Here is a 13469-nt window from a genome sequence, read left to right as displayed (position 1 = left end):
GGCCTGACATACTGATGCTATGAAGGACCTCAACTAAATTGGGTAGACGTCCTACAGACTCCAGATCTGACCAGGTCAAGAATCACTTAACCTCTTCCTTGGGGAAGCAAAAAGAAAAGGAAACATTCTGACCTCTCTGGTCTGCCCCAAACATCCAAAAACAAAACCAGCCGTCTGATTGTCTCTCAAACACTTCATTTAATTTGCTTGAAGATTAAAAGTGAAAAGAATTATCATTTAATTTGGTGGGTGGGGACTAGTAGGTGGAATGGAAGAAACAGGAAATGAGGTTGATCTGCTTTGGGTTTCACCTGGGTCTTTTTTCTCTCTATTCCTGCATCAAATTTAAGTGCAGAGGTCATAACCCTCTGGACCAAAGGTTAATGACGTTGATCTTTTGTCCAGGTTTCCACCTGCAGACCGGGAAAGGTAAAAAAAACTCACACTTTTTGTATCCAACCAGACTCTAAGAAAAAATCTAACTTCCTTACATACAGCCAAAGTGGGACTTGTTTAATTTTCTTTTGTTTTTTTTGCTGTAAATGTGGCTCCATCAAACACTTGAACGAACATTCACTGATGAAAGCAGGGACTATTTTTAATTATGTAATCTTCAAACATTTTCCATTTTAACCCACAGCCCTTCTGCTTCAACGGGTATTGGCGACATGAGAAAGAAAGATGCACAGCTTTAAGACCAGGTTAGTGTGAATGGGACATTAGCTTTCTCGCTGTTTGTTGTAGACCAACAGCTGCAGCAGCTGTCTGTACCTGTCTCGTAGTTTTGTTGAAGCACCCTGAGAGATAACGAAAAGTCAGAGGTGTCAACTGCCGCACTGACAAACTCGGTTACTAAAAATGGCAACAACAGAAATGAAGAGCAGTGACACCTCTCATATTGGAGCAGTATTTTCAAACTTCACAACGCTTTTTCTTCCTGCTCAACATAATAGCTGTAGAAACTGCAGCCACGTGGGAAACTGACTCAAAGTCAGTATGTGTGAGACAGAAATGTGGAAACATGCAGGTGGTCCTGCATGTGAAGCAGTCACTGTTTTTATTAGACTTATATAACTTCTGTATTCTAATGCAGATCCATATCTTTCCCAGTCTTCCTTTATCCTTCCAATCCCGACTTTAAACAAGTTAGGAACGTTCCCTTCTCTCCACAGATGCTGCCAGATCTGCTGAGTTTCTCCAGCAATTTTCATTCTTGTTTCAGATTTCCAGCATCCACTGATTTTTGTTTCATTGCATCTTTAAATAAAATAGGATTTAAGGCAGACAAACCTAATTGGGAGGTGGGGTTGATCTTAACTCAGTTTGATCACAGCAAGCAAGGTGGATGGAATCCTTTGTCCTCTTGTTGGTGTATTGCAAGACAGGACTGACAATTTATGAGTTGGAGCTGTGGTGTGCCGGAGCTACGTTCTCACCTCTGTTAGGATTAAATCTGGGAATGGTGGCATGGTGGCTCAATGGTTGGCAATGCTGCCTTATAGCACCAGATTCCAGCCTTGGGCAATTGTCTATGTGGAGTTTACACGTTCTTCCCTTGTCTGCATGGGTTTCCTCCCACAGTCCAAAGATGTGTAGGTCAGGTGAATTGGCCATGTTAAATTGCCTACAGTATTCGGTGCATTAGTCAGAGGGAATTGGGTCTGGGTGGGTTACTCTTTGGAGGGTCGGTGTGGAATTGTTGGACCACAGGGCCTGTTTCTACACTGTAGGGAATCTAATCTAAATGTGGTGGGCGCAGGTTCAATTTTCTTTTGCGTAGTAGTGGTCTTCAGTGATTCTGGGAAAAGGCAGGAGATTGGCATTAGATAATAGAGCTGAACTTGATAATAGGGCCAGTACAGGCCTGATGGGCCAATCAGCCTCCTTCAGCAGCATAATAACTCTGTAATTCTGTGAAGTTGGAGGAGGGGAAAAGTTCCTGATCAATCAAGTCATGTTGCCACAGTGTAGAACTTTAGTTAGGCTATATTTAGAATGTTGTCTACAGTGCCACCAGAAGGGTGTGGAGGCATTGGAGAGAGTTCACAAAGGTTTACTAGGATATTGGAGGAGAAAGTGAGGACTGCAGATGCTGGAGATCAGAGCTGAAAATGTGTTGCTGGAAAAGCACAGCAGGTCAGGCAGCATCCAAGGAGCAGGAGAATCGACGTTTCGGGCATTAGCCCTTCTTGATTCCTGAAGAAGGACTTATGCCCGAAACGTCGATTCTCCTGTTCCTTGGATGCTGCCTAACCTGCTGCGCTTTTCCAGCAACACATTTTCAGCTTTACTAGGATATTGCCAGGTCTGCTGGGTATTAGCTATGAGGAGAGATTGGCATGTTTTCACATGAATGTCAAAGGCTGATGGGTGACAGGAATCTCCAATTCACTAGTGAAAAATTGAGTTCAAGTAAACAAACTTTCAGTCATTTTTATTGAGCGGTTTTATTGGTCAGCTTGAGAAAACATTAAGATGGGAAAAGAAGATGACTGCTTGACTGAAAAGAAGGTTTGAAGGTAATAGAACCTCCAGGAATATGTCAAAGTTACAGCTAGAAATGTAATATAAAGTTAAAAATCACACAACACCAGGTTATAGTCCAACAGGTTCATTTGGAAGCACTAGCTTTCGGAGTCACTTGATGAATCACCTGTTGACATTACAGCTACCTGATGAAGGAGCAGCGCTCCGAAAGCTAGTGCTTCCAGATAAAGCTGGTGTACTATTACCTGGTATTGTGTGATTTTTAACTTTGTCCACCCAGTCCAACACCAGCTCCTTCACGTCAGAACATAACTTAAAGTAGTCAGCTGACCTCTGAACATGGCTCATTTGCACTTTAGAGCATTGCCATACCAGGCAGAGGAAAAATCCTTTGGAAACAAACAAAACAAGTTCAAATCTTGTGCTTTTCATACATTCCCAGGAGCTTGGGGAATCTACAGTTCACTTACACTTTCTCCATGACCACAGCTATCCTGTGTTTGAGTCTGTGTTGTAAATTATCATGATCGTTTGAAATTTGTCATTTTTGTATTTGTCCTGATGAGTGCAAGACAAGAAAAGTTCAGTAACCTACCTTGTTAATTTTGAGAAAGTGAGGACTGCAGATGCTGGAGATCAGAGCTGAAAAATGTGGTGCTGGAAAAGCGTAGCAGGTCGATTTTCCTGCTTGTTGGATGCTGCCTGACTTGCTGCGCTTTTCCAGCACCACATTTTTCAGCTACCTTGTTAATTTTGGCAATATTAGAGTTAGCAACTGTATCCACTGGCTGCCCAGAACTAGCATGAAGAAGGCACAGAGAAGATGCTGAGAGTTGCATTGTTTGCTCCTTAGACATCAGACAGCTTTCTGATGCAGCAGGGTTCTGATCATCTTTAGGGGGATGTTTGAGGGCAGCATGAGGCTATAACATAATAATGGCAAAATCCTGCAGGTGCTGGAAACCGGAAACAAACATGGAGAATGCCAGCCGACAGTACTTCTGGGGAGAGAAACAGTGTTAACGTTACGAATCTGGCATGGATCCTCTTCAGAATGGAATATGAGTTTGCAACATTCCTTATGCATCTCAGAAGTGCATTCAGATTCCCCGAACCCACAACTGAATTGTTCGACATTATTGATTCACCTGCTTCAGTCCATGTGGGAAAGCTATCATAGCCTGTAATTGAGGGCACTTTGGAAATATATACTCAGAAAATCCCAAGCTCTGCAGTTAAAATGGGTAAAGGCATGAAGGGACGGGTCTTGAAGTAGGTGAATATGCGAACGCTGTTAATGCTGGAATTCAAAAGCAAAAGTGCTGAAAACTCCCAGCGGATTGGGCATCAACGAAGGAGAGAAAAATAAAGCTAACATTTTGATCAATTACTTTCTCTGCATGTATACTGCCAGGTCTGCTGTGCATTTCTAGCATCTTCTGTTTATTTCTTGCATAAATAACCCATTGATTTCTAAACTGCCCACTCACCAATCAGGCTGAGATGGCTAAAGTTAAAGTCAATGGCTAGTCACTTATTTATCTCCTAAAATCTCTTACTGTCCCTCCTGGTAATGATCCTTAGCCCGACTAACTCAAGCGCTTCCAATTTCAGAAACTTCTCAGCTGACATTACTCCAGTGTAGGACTGAGGGACTGCTGCACTGCCGTCCTGTGGATGGGATGTTAAACCAAGGTCCAGTCTGTCCTCTCGGGTGGATGTAAAAAGGTCTCATGACACTATTGTCAAAGAAAAGCTGGGGAGTTTCTCCTAAGCCCTGGCCAAATGCTATTGCTTCCTCAACATCAGAAAAGGAAATGAAAACAGATCATGTGGTCATTTTCACCTGCTGGTTCGGCATCTTGCTGAGCACAAAATGGCTGCCACCATTTGTACATTTTAGCAATGTCTACACTCTAGGAAGTACACCATTGGCTGTGCAGTAGATCATTCGGGGAGACAGAAGGCCTCGTGGTATTATCGCTGGACTGTTAAGCCGGGGACCCGGGTTCATAACCCCCCCAAGGTGGAATTTGAATTCATAAAGATCTGGAATTAGGAATTTTGTGATGACTGTGAATCCATTGCTGATTATTAAGGGGAAACCCCATCTGGTTCACAAATGTTCTTTAGGGAAGGAAACTGCCATCCTTACCTGGTCTGGCCAATGTATGACTCAGACCCACAGCAATGTGGTTGATTCTTAACTGCCTTTGGGCAATTTGGGATGAGCAATAAATGCTGCCTAGCCAGCAATGCCCTCATCCTGTGAATAAGTGAAAAAGAAGCAGCTTGAGCTCATGAATGGCACTACATAAATACAAGCCTGTCTTCCTTCTCGATGAAGTACTCCTTTGAACGTGATTATATCTTTTACATCAGGCCCTCCTTCCTTATCAAATATAGGTAACCCGCGCTATCTGAAACTAGAGCATTCCCAGGAAACCTTTCCTTTGCTGAAAATGGCGAAAAGCGAAGGTGCATGATTTAAATGGGAAGGAGTATTGCCGTTTTTTGAAAAAGCGAAAATTCTATTTGGATTCGTGAAAACAGGTACTAATGTAGGTCTTCAGTAAAAGTGACATTGCATAAAGTGAACGTTTGAAAAGTGGCTGATACCTGTATTCTTCCTCTGCCTGCATTAAGCACTTCAGTGATGTGCAACAATCCATCAAGAAACTATGCTGAAGCTGGTTAAAATTCATACAACTGAGATGAACAAAGTTGCACGACAGGCCATTCTAAACCTTGATATCTACTTGGGAATTAATCATTGAACTGTCTAGGATACTGAGTTGCTTCTGGGCTGTTTTGTATTTTAGTAGGTTGCTGAGCTAAATGCATACTCTAGATGTCACTTACCACAAATAACATATCTATTAATAACACTTTTGTGAGAGAGCTGAACCTCAATTTGATTCATTGCCTTTTCAACAGGATAAAAATAAATGTTGAAAATGTAATTTACTAAAAAGGCACTGGTAGAATTGAGTGATATTGGACTAAGAATCGAAAAGAAATTGTATAATTGCAGAAGCATGAATTATGACTCAGGCAAAACCTAAGTAATATTAATAAGCAGAACATTATTTTCCTAATATTTCAGAAACTTTGGCCTACATTAGTCATTGCTGGTAGTCAACACTACCATTACAGGGCAAGTGAAACAAAGAACAGCCAGGGAATTCCTAGAAGCATGGCACTCATCCACAAACTCCATCAACAAACACATCGACCTGGACCCAATATACCGGCCACTACAGCGGACAGCTGAAACTGACAACTGGAAGCGGCAGGGACAGGCCACTATAAATGCCGGAGGAAACACCACAGAAGCGCTTCACAGGAGGCTCCCAAGCACTGAGGATGTCACCTAGACAGGGGACGAAACGTTTGCAACAAAAACTTCCAGCTTGGCGAACAAAACCACAGCAACGAGCACCCGAGCTACAAATCTTCTCACAAACTTTGAACTACATTAGTCATGGAAAGCATCTCAGAATTAAGGCTCATGAAATACATGTAGTTGTTCAATGTCTTCCAAAGGTTAACATTCAAAAGGGAATTTCAGTGAGTATTTTAAAACAAATAATGTGCAGGTTTATGGGGAGAAGTCAAGAGAATACTGTCTAATGAACTGTTCATTCAGAGAGCCAGTGCAGACAAAAGGAGTTGAATGCTGATCTTAATTTTACAGCTATCTACTTTCACAGGTAAACAAATCATGAACACTAACTTTGGTCATGTGATTCTAAGCAGCTTCTAATTTGGCATTTTTCATATTTGTTTCATTGTATCATCAATGTGATTAATTTCCAAAGGTTGAAGGACGACATCATTGGAGAAAGGACAGGGCAGCTCCAATAACCACCTCAAACCAGTTATAGTAACAAATATAAACACAGCGTGATGTCTATATTGTAAATAGTGAAAAGAACTTTGCAAAGATACAACGTGGTATCAATTCTCAAAGTCTTTACAGTAGGTTGATACTCTCCCTCATTGTCAGCTGTATTGCTGCTGTTATGCCAAGTATTTTTCAATATGTTACTTGTTTCATACTGAAAGGAATAGATCAAAATCACTCAGGTACAATTGCTGCTCAGCACTAAGGCAGTCAGTACTATAGTGAGATGCCACAATGAGAAAACAGGCAAGCATTTATATAGTGCCTTCTATAATCTCAGAACATCCTGAAGCACTTAAAAGTCATTGAAATACTTTCAAAGTATAGCCGCTGCTGCAGTGTTGTTTTCAAAAAACCCATTTTGTTCAAAACACAGTGAGATAGTTGAAGGATTAAAGGTTGTGTGGAACTGAGGAGTTTTCACCTCTTTAGAGTGTCATGGGGACTTTTGGATTTAGAGTCATAGAAGTGTACAGCACGGAAACAGACCCTTCAACCCAACTCATTCATGCCAATGAGATATCCTAAACTAATCCAATCCCATTTGCCAGCATTTGGCCCATATCCCTCTAAACCTTTCCTATTCATATACCCATCCAGATGCCTCTTAAATGTTGTAATTGTACTAGCCTCCACCAGTTCCTCTGGCAGCTCATTCCACACACGCACCACCCTCTGCATGAAAAAGTTGCTCCTTAGGTCCTTTTTAAAATTTTCCCCTCTCACCCTAGACCTATGTCCTCTAGTTCTGAACTCGCCCAACCCAGGGAAAAGACCTTGTCTATTTACTCTATCCATACCTGTGAGGAGCTTACCCCTGACAGTGCTACAACCCTTCAGTTTAGTTACCACCACCTCAGCGGGCCATGGGGCTGCTATCTCATCAAAGAGAGATGAGTGATGGTGGTTTAACCTGAGGATCAACACAACTTATGCAAGGGGTGAGTTTGAGAAGGCAGGGCTACCCACCCTAGATTGTATGTTCTCGGAGAGTACGTTCTGGGACATGAGCCCACAATTTTCTGACTGAATAGTGTCTGCTAGGTGTGCCGTACACTACCCCATAATTTGCTGCAATGGTTCTGAGCTGAGGAAAGGCAAAATCGTTTTATTGGATTATGCATGAGTGTTGAAAATAGTGCTGGGCCTGTCTTTTATAGAATATTCCCATCACTGGTCAAATAATTGGTCAACACTCAGGCATGGGATTGGTATGGAGTGGTAGCCAATGCTTTGAAATGGCCATTATAACCGAAGGCAATATCATCCTCTTAGGGGTGGTACATCTGAAGGGGGCCACAGACAGAAAACTGTGAGAAGGGGAGCCCCAAGGGTTTGTGGATGTTCTGGTAACTGAACCTATGAAATACCCAATCAACAACCATCACTGGAGTCAATAGTTTCTCTCCTATTTATAATATCTTTCCAAAACACCGTTGAATTCAGCGCACCTGGTAAGTTAATTGCTAAAAGCTCCTCCCAGTTGAAACTTTATTGCTGGAACAGCACAGCAGGTCAGGCAGCATCCATTGAATCTCCTGTTCCCTGGATGCTGCCTGACCTGCTGTGCTGTTCCAGCAATAAAGTTTCAACTTTGATCTCCAGCATCTGCAGACCTCACTTTCTCCTAAAAGCTCCTCCCACACAGACTCACTTCAGAGTCAGTCGTGAATCAGACTGCACAGGGTCAATGTATTCAATCAAGGGTTCTTGCATCCATTGAGGAGAAAGTGAGGACTGCAGATGCTGGAGATCAGAGCTGAAAATGTGTTGCTGGAAAAGCGCAGCAGGTCAGGCAGCATCCAAGGAACAGGAGAATCGACATTTCGGGCATAAGACCTTCCTCAGGAATCAACCACTTGATGAAGGAGCAGCGCTCCGAAAGCTAGTGCTTCCAATTAAATCTGTTGGACTATAACCTGGTGTTGTGTGATTTTTAACTTTTTTATCCTAGTTCATTTATTCATTACTTTCCTTACAACAAGTGCCTCATGATTATTGTTCGTGTTATATCCCTCTTTGAAAGGAGGGCCCTAGAACCTGAGAAGAGCTCGTGGGGGTTGGGGGGGGGGGGGGGGGGAGTGGCATGGCCAAAAAATGGTTGAGAATCACTGCTTTTCAGCATGTCCTACGGCATACCCAATTATTTTCAAGAAATGCCCTGCCTTCTCAAACTCGCCCCTTGCATGAGCTGTGTTGATTGTCAGGCTATTCAACACCAGAGGTTAAAAGGTTGTTTAGACCTAGTCCAAGCATTTGCTTTCTCTAGTCCAAATTTTATTTCAACATTCACATCACAAAACTCCAGTAACACTGATCATTTGATCATTTGTTTCTCCTCACTCAGTGATTCTCTAAGTGACATAAATCCCTACTCCTATTTCGAGTCAGCTTCCCTCCCAGACCCTGTATGATAACACAGTGGGCAAATAACATTATGCTCAGAAAACTTCAAAATAAAGGGGCTGAACTTCCTTGTCATTTTCAATCTATTCATCATGGAGAAAAAGCAGAGGGGAATTAAACAGAAAACCATTTTGTGCCATTAACTTGCTCCCTGTAAGTTCTGTGTTTTTTTAATCTCTTTCTGCAGTGGAACAAAAATGACCTCATCTAAATATATTACAGTGAGATTCAATAGCAGCACAATTCCCTGCCTTTACACTGGGAATAGTTTGGAGGTAAATTGGATCAAGAAGTAGCAAACTTATTATTGCCTGGAGTATTTGGGACACCTTCTGGTGCAATTAGACCTGTAGTAAATTTTGCCATCTAGCCCGTACCATGCATTTATGCTTGCCTAGTCTCTGCGTTGTGGCATACTGAACTATTCTGGGCATCAGAAGTTAATCTGAAATGGATTATCTTTCCGCTGAAGGGAATTACCAGACACATGTTTACACCTTCAAACCTTTTAGATCAGTACTTGTGCTGGTTCTTGCTTTAAAAATCAGAATTGTCTTGCTCCACAGCAACATCCTTTAAACTTCGAGAAGTCAGTAAGATGTAGGAATTCCAGCTGATAACCTTTGAAATGGATCATTCTCTGGTTGGCAAGATGTAATGAGTGGTAAGCCACAGAGATCAGAGCTGGAACCTCAAACCCTTTACAATTTATATAAAGGACTTTGATGAAGGGATGAAGGGGATGGCTGCTAAATCTGCTGATGACAGAAGAATGGGTGGGAAAGTAATTTGTGAACAAAAGATAAGGTGGCTGCAAGGGGATACAGGTAGGGGCAAGGATGTGAACAAAGATTTAGCAATTAGAATATAAAGTGGGAAAGTGCAAAATTGTTCACTTTGGCTTGAAGAATACAAAAGAAATATGTTATCTGGATGGTGAGAGATTGCAGAGTTCTGCGATACAGAAGGTTCTCGGTTTCCTGCTGCATGATTTGCAAAATATTAAGGTACAGGCACAGCAAATAATTGGGAAAAATTACAGAATGTTACTGTTTATTGTGAGGGGTACTGAATACAGAAGTAGGAAGATTATGCCTCACTTAGACAGGACACTGATGAAACCACAGCTGGATGACTGTGCACAATATTGGTCACCTTATTTAAGGAAGGAAGTAATTGCATTCGAAGCAGTTCACAAAAGATTTACTGGACTACTACTTGCGATGGGTAGGTTGACGTTTTATGAAGAAAGATTGGAAAACTTGTCGGTTTAAAATGAAAGGGGTAAGATTTAAAAGGGACCTCAGGTGCAACCTTTTTACGAGATGGTGGTGCTTGTGTTTACTGAGCTGCCAGAGGATGTGATGGAGGCTGGTACAATTACAACATGGAAAAAGCATCTGGATGAGCATATGAATAGGAAGGGTTTAGAGGGATATGGGCCAAATGCTGGCAAATGGGACTAGATTAATTTAGGAAATCTGGTCGTTATGGACGAGTTGGACTGAAGGATTTGTTTCCGTGCTATACATCTCTGCGACTCCAAGTTTGGCTTGTATCCAGTTGAGTTTAGATAAAGCAGAGGGAGATAGATTCCTGGTAAGCAAGGGAGTGGAGGCCTATTGGACTTAGGTGGGAATATGGTGCAATCAGATCAATCATGAATGACAGAGCAGGTCTCTGAGTGACTTACACCTGCCCCTAACTTATATGTTCCTCCTTCATGTGTGGAGCTTTCTCCTGTATTTCAGAATTACATCAGGCAAGCTGAAAACCAGAAATTTTCACTATTTTAACCCATTTGCTTATATGCAAATTACCTATACGTTTTCACAGTTTACCACTTCCAAGTACCAAAATTGTGTTAAGAGACTGCGAGAATGGGCAAGACAGCTATGCAGTCTTTCTGGTTTAATATTCCTCTTTAAGTGCCAACGCAAATTATTTTCTGGCACCAAAACAAGACCTCTAATATTGCATGCACAGTTTTTGCATGAATACTTTCTGATGTAAAGTTTAAAGAACTTTTTAAAAAAAAATACGTTTTCTCATTTCTATTGTGTCCTACTCCTCTCAGCATGAAACACCCACCTCCCATACCACATGCCGACTATTATCGCATTGGATTTTTTTAATGCCACCAATTCTTATCATTTATGCATTTGCAATTCTCAAGAATTCAAGTCTAAAGACAGAATTGTTGAGTGATTTAACTATCTGATACTGCAAGAGTGCTCAAGGGAAGTTCCTACCTAATTTACAATTTATTTATGTTAGCCACTACATATGTTGACAAAAGTCCTGCTCAGTGTCATCTACGTGTAAGTAGATAAATGTATCTACACACTCACTGTCTATAACAGATGAGAGTGTAAATAGGATGTGATATTTTTTATCTTATTCAGATGATAAAATGAAGTCCAGCTGACTCAAATTTCTCAGAACCAATAAATTACAACTTATTTCACCATCTATGGATATACTATGACATTTGTTTTAAACATGTTACTCTACGATTCAAAAAGTAAAACTTGTACATAACATACATTGTATGATCCACATATAATTATTTTTAAAAGATTATGTGGCTCCATATAAATATAAGTTTACATTTTAAACGAAGGATACTTTGTTGAGGAAATGTTCCTCAGTGTTGCATTTGAAAAAAGCAGGGCGTTTGGGGTCATGCAGGCTGAAGGCACTTCAGAGAGGTCACATGCCCCAGTTTGCAGGTAGAGTAAGATTATTGCATTTTTAAACTCGGAGTAAATTTGAAAGCTGTTCGAGGAGACTTTCCTCTCTCTTTTTCCTAGGTAAAAACAAGGACTGCAGAAGCTGGAAATCAGATTCTGGATTAGAGTGATGCTGGAAAAGCACAGCAGTTCAGGCAGCATCCGAGGAGCAGGAAAATCGATGTCTCGGGCAAAAGCTCTTCATCAGGAATACAGGCAGAGTGCCTGAAGGACTTTTGCCCAAAACGTCGATTTTCCTGCTCCTTGGATGCTGCCTGAACTGCTGCGCTTTTCCAGCACCACTCTAATCCAGAATCTCTCTTTTTCCTTCCAACTTCTCTCAGTGTGAACGGAAAGTACACCAGAAGTCATCTTTACCATTCATGGGGAATTCTTAGAAAGGATTCATTGGCATTTGCCCTACTTTCTGAGACAAAAGAAATTTAGTCAGCTGCAACCATTTCAGGAGGTGCCTGCAACTTGCAGACATGGAATAACCTTGGGATCACAACCTCATTTGGGATGATCCATGGCTTACCCCTTTTCAATTATTTCGTCAAAATACATTTAATACAACACTGTGGCATTTTCACTTTTTTTTTGCTTTCCTCAAACATATGTGGCTGCTGATTCTTTTAAAAGGTAGAGATATATTTGCATAATAAAATCTTTTGTCAATATCCTTTGCATCTTTATTTGAGTATGTTTGTTTTTCGCATAGAATCAGTTTTTGATGTTGACTAAAGAAACCTGGCTGACTTGATGTTGATACTGACACAATCTGAGACCCAGTCAATTAGCCATCTCATCAATCTGGTTCTATTTCATATTATTGGAGGCGTGGAGATAGATAATGAAACCATGGATCCCCCCCAACCTCAATTATAACAGAATCAATGCATGGCTATGGCAAAACTCATCATAGACTACCAACAGTGCAGATGGACGCCATTCAGCCCATGAGTCTATAATGACCCACCAAAGAGATCCCGCCCATTCTTAGCCCCTGACTGTCTCCTTGTAATCTGGCATTTCCCATGGCTAATCACTTAGCCTGCACATCCCTAGACACCATGGGCAATTTAGCATGGCCAATTCACCTAACCTGCTCATCTTTGGGCTGTGGGAGGAAACCGGAGCACCCAGAGGAAACAGGAAGAATGTACAAACTCTATACAGATAATCACCCGAGGTCGGAATTGAATCCAGGTCCCTGATACTGTGAGGCAGCAGTGCTTTCCACAGAGCCACTGTGCCACTCTAGCTCATCTAGAGTCATTACTACTATGCCGTCAACTCCAAAATGATTTTCCCCATGTTTATACTACGCCATGTTGATATAAAGCACGAGCTGTCACTTTGTAAATGGGCTGGAGCAGGTTTGAGTATCCCTCAGCCCATGACGGTCTTCCTCAGGGTGACATGCAAAGCAGGAACACAAAGTGACTTTGGAGCAATTCTACTTGCACAGGGTAACAGATGGGTTATTTTTCTTTTCGATGATGCAGTAATATCAGTCACTGTGTTGACTGAAGATATTAACAAGAAGAGGATAAACTATTTCCACTGGTTTGGGATTCTCATACTAGGAGGTATAGCCTAAAAATTAGGGCCAGGTTGTTCAGGAGACATGTTAGGAAGCATTTCTACACATAAGGATGGAGCCATAGAGTCCTTTGGCACAGAGATAGGACCAAACTGGTCCATGCCGATCAAAATGTCCATCAACGCTAACTCCATTTCCCTGCACTTGGTCTATATCCTTCTAAACTTTTCCTATCCACATATTTGTCCAAATGTCTTTTAAATGTTGTTAATGTACCCACCTCAACCACTTCCGCTGGCAGCTCATTCCATATGCGTATTACCCTCTGTGTAAAAAACGTCCCTCAGGTTCCCTTTTATTCTTTTCCCCTCTAACCTTAAACTGATGCCCT

The 13469-nt window shown here is 41.6% G+C and overlaps 1 long non-coding RNA gene across 1 annotated transcript; it reads left to right on the top strand.

Moving 5' to 3' along the window:
• The first annotated feature begins 340 nt into the window (after positions 1 to 340).
• On the top strand, positions 341 to 5716 carry LOC122561517. The gene is made up of 3 exons (XR_006315029.1): positions 341 to 429; positions 641 to 701; positions 5594 to 5716. It is a non-coding gene; the product is annotated as an uncharacterized LOC122561517 (long non-coding RNA).
• Positions 5717 to 13469: the final 7753 nt, after the last annotated feature.

The sequence above is a fragment of the Chiloscyllium plagiosum genome, chromosome 23, assembly GCF_004010195.1.
Source record: "Chiloscyllium plagiosum isolate BGI_BamShark_2017 chromosome 23, ASM401019v2, whole genome shotgun sequence".
In the NCBI taxonomy this organism is placed as follows: domain Eukaryota; kingdom Metazoa; phylum Chordata; class Chondrichthyes; order Orectolobiformes; family Hemiscylliidae; genus Chiloscyllium; species Chiloscyllium plagiosum.
Note: the sequence above shows the minus strand (reverse complement) of the source record. Positions and strands in the feature narration are given on the sequence as shown.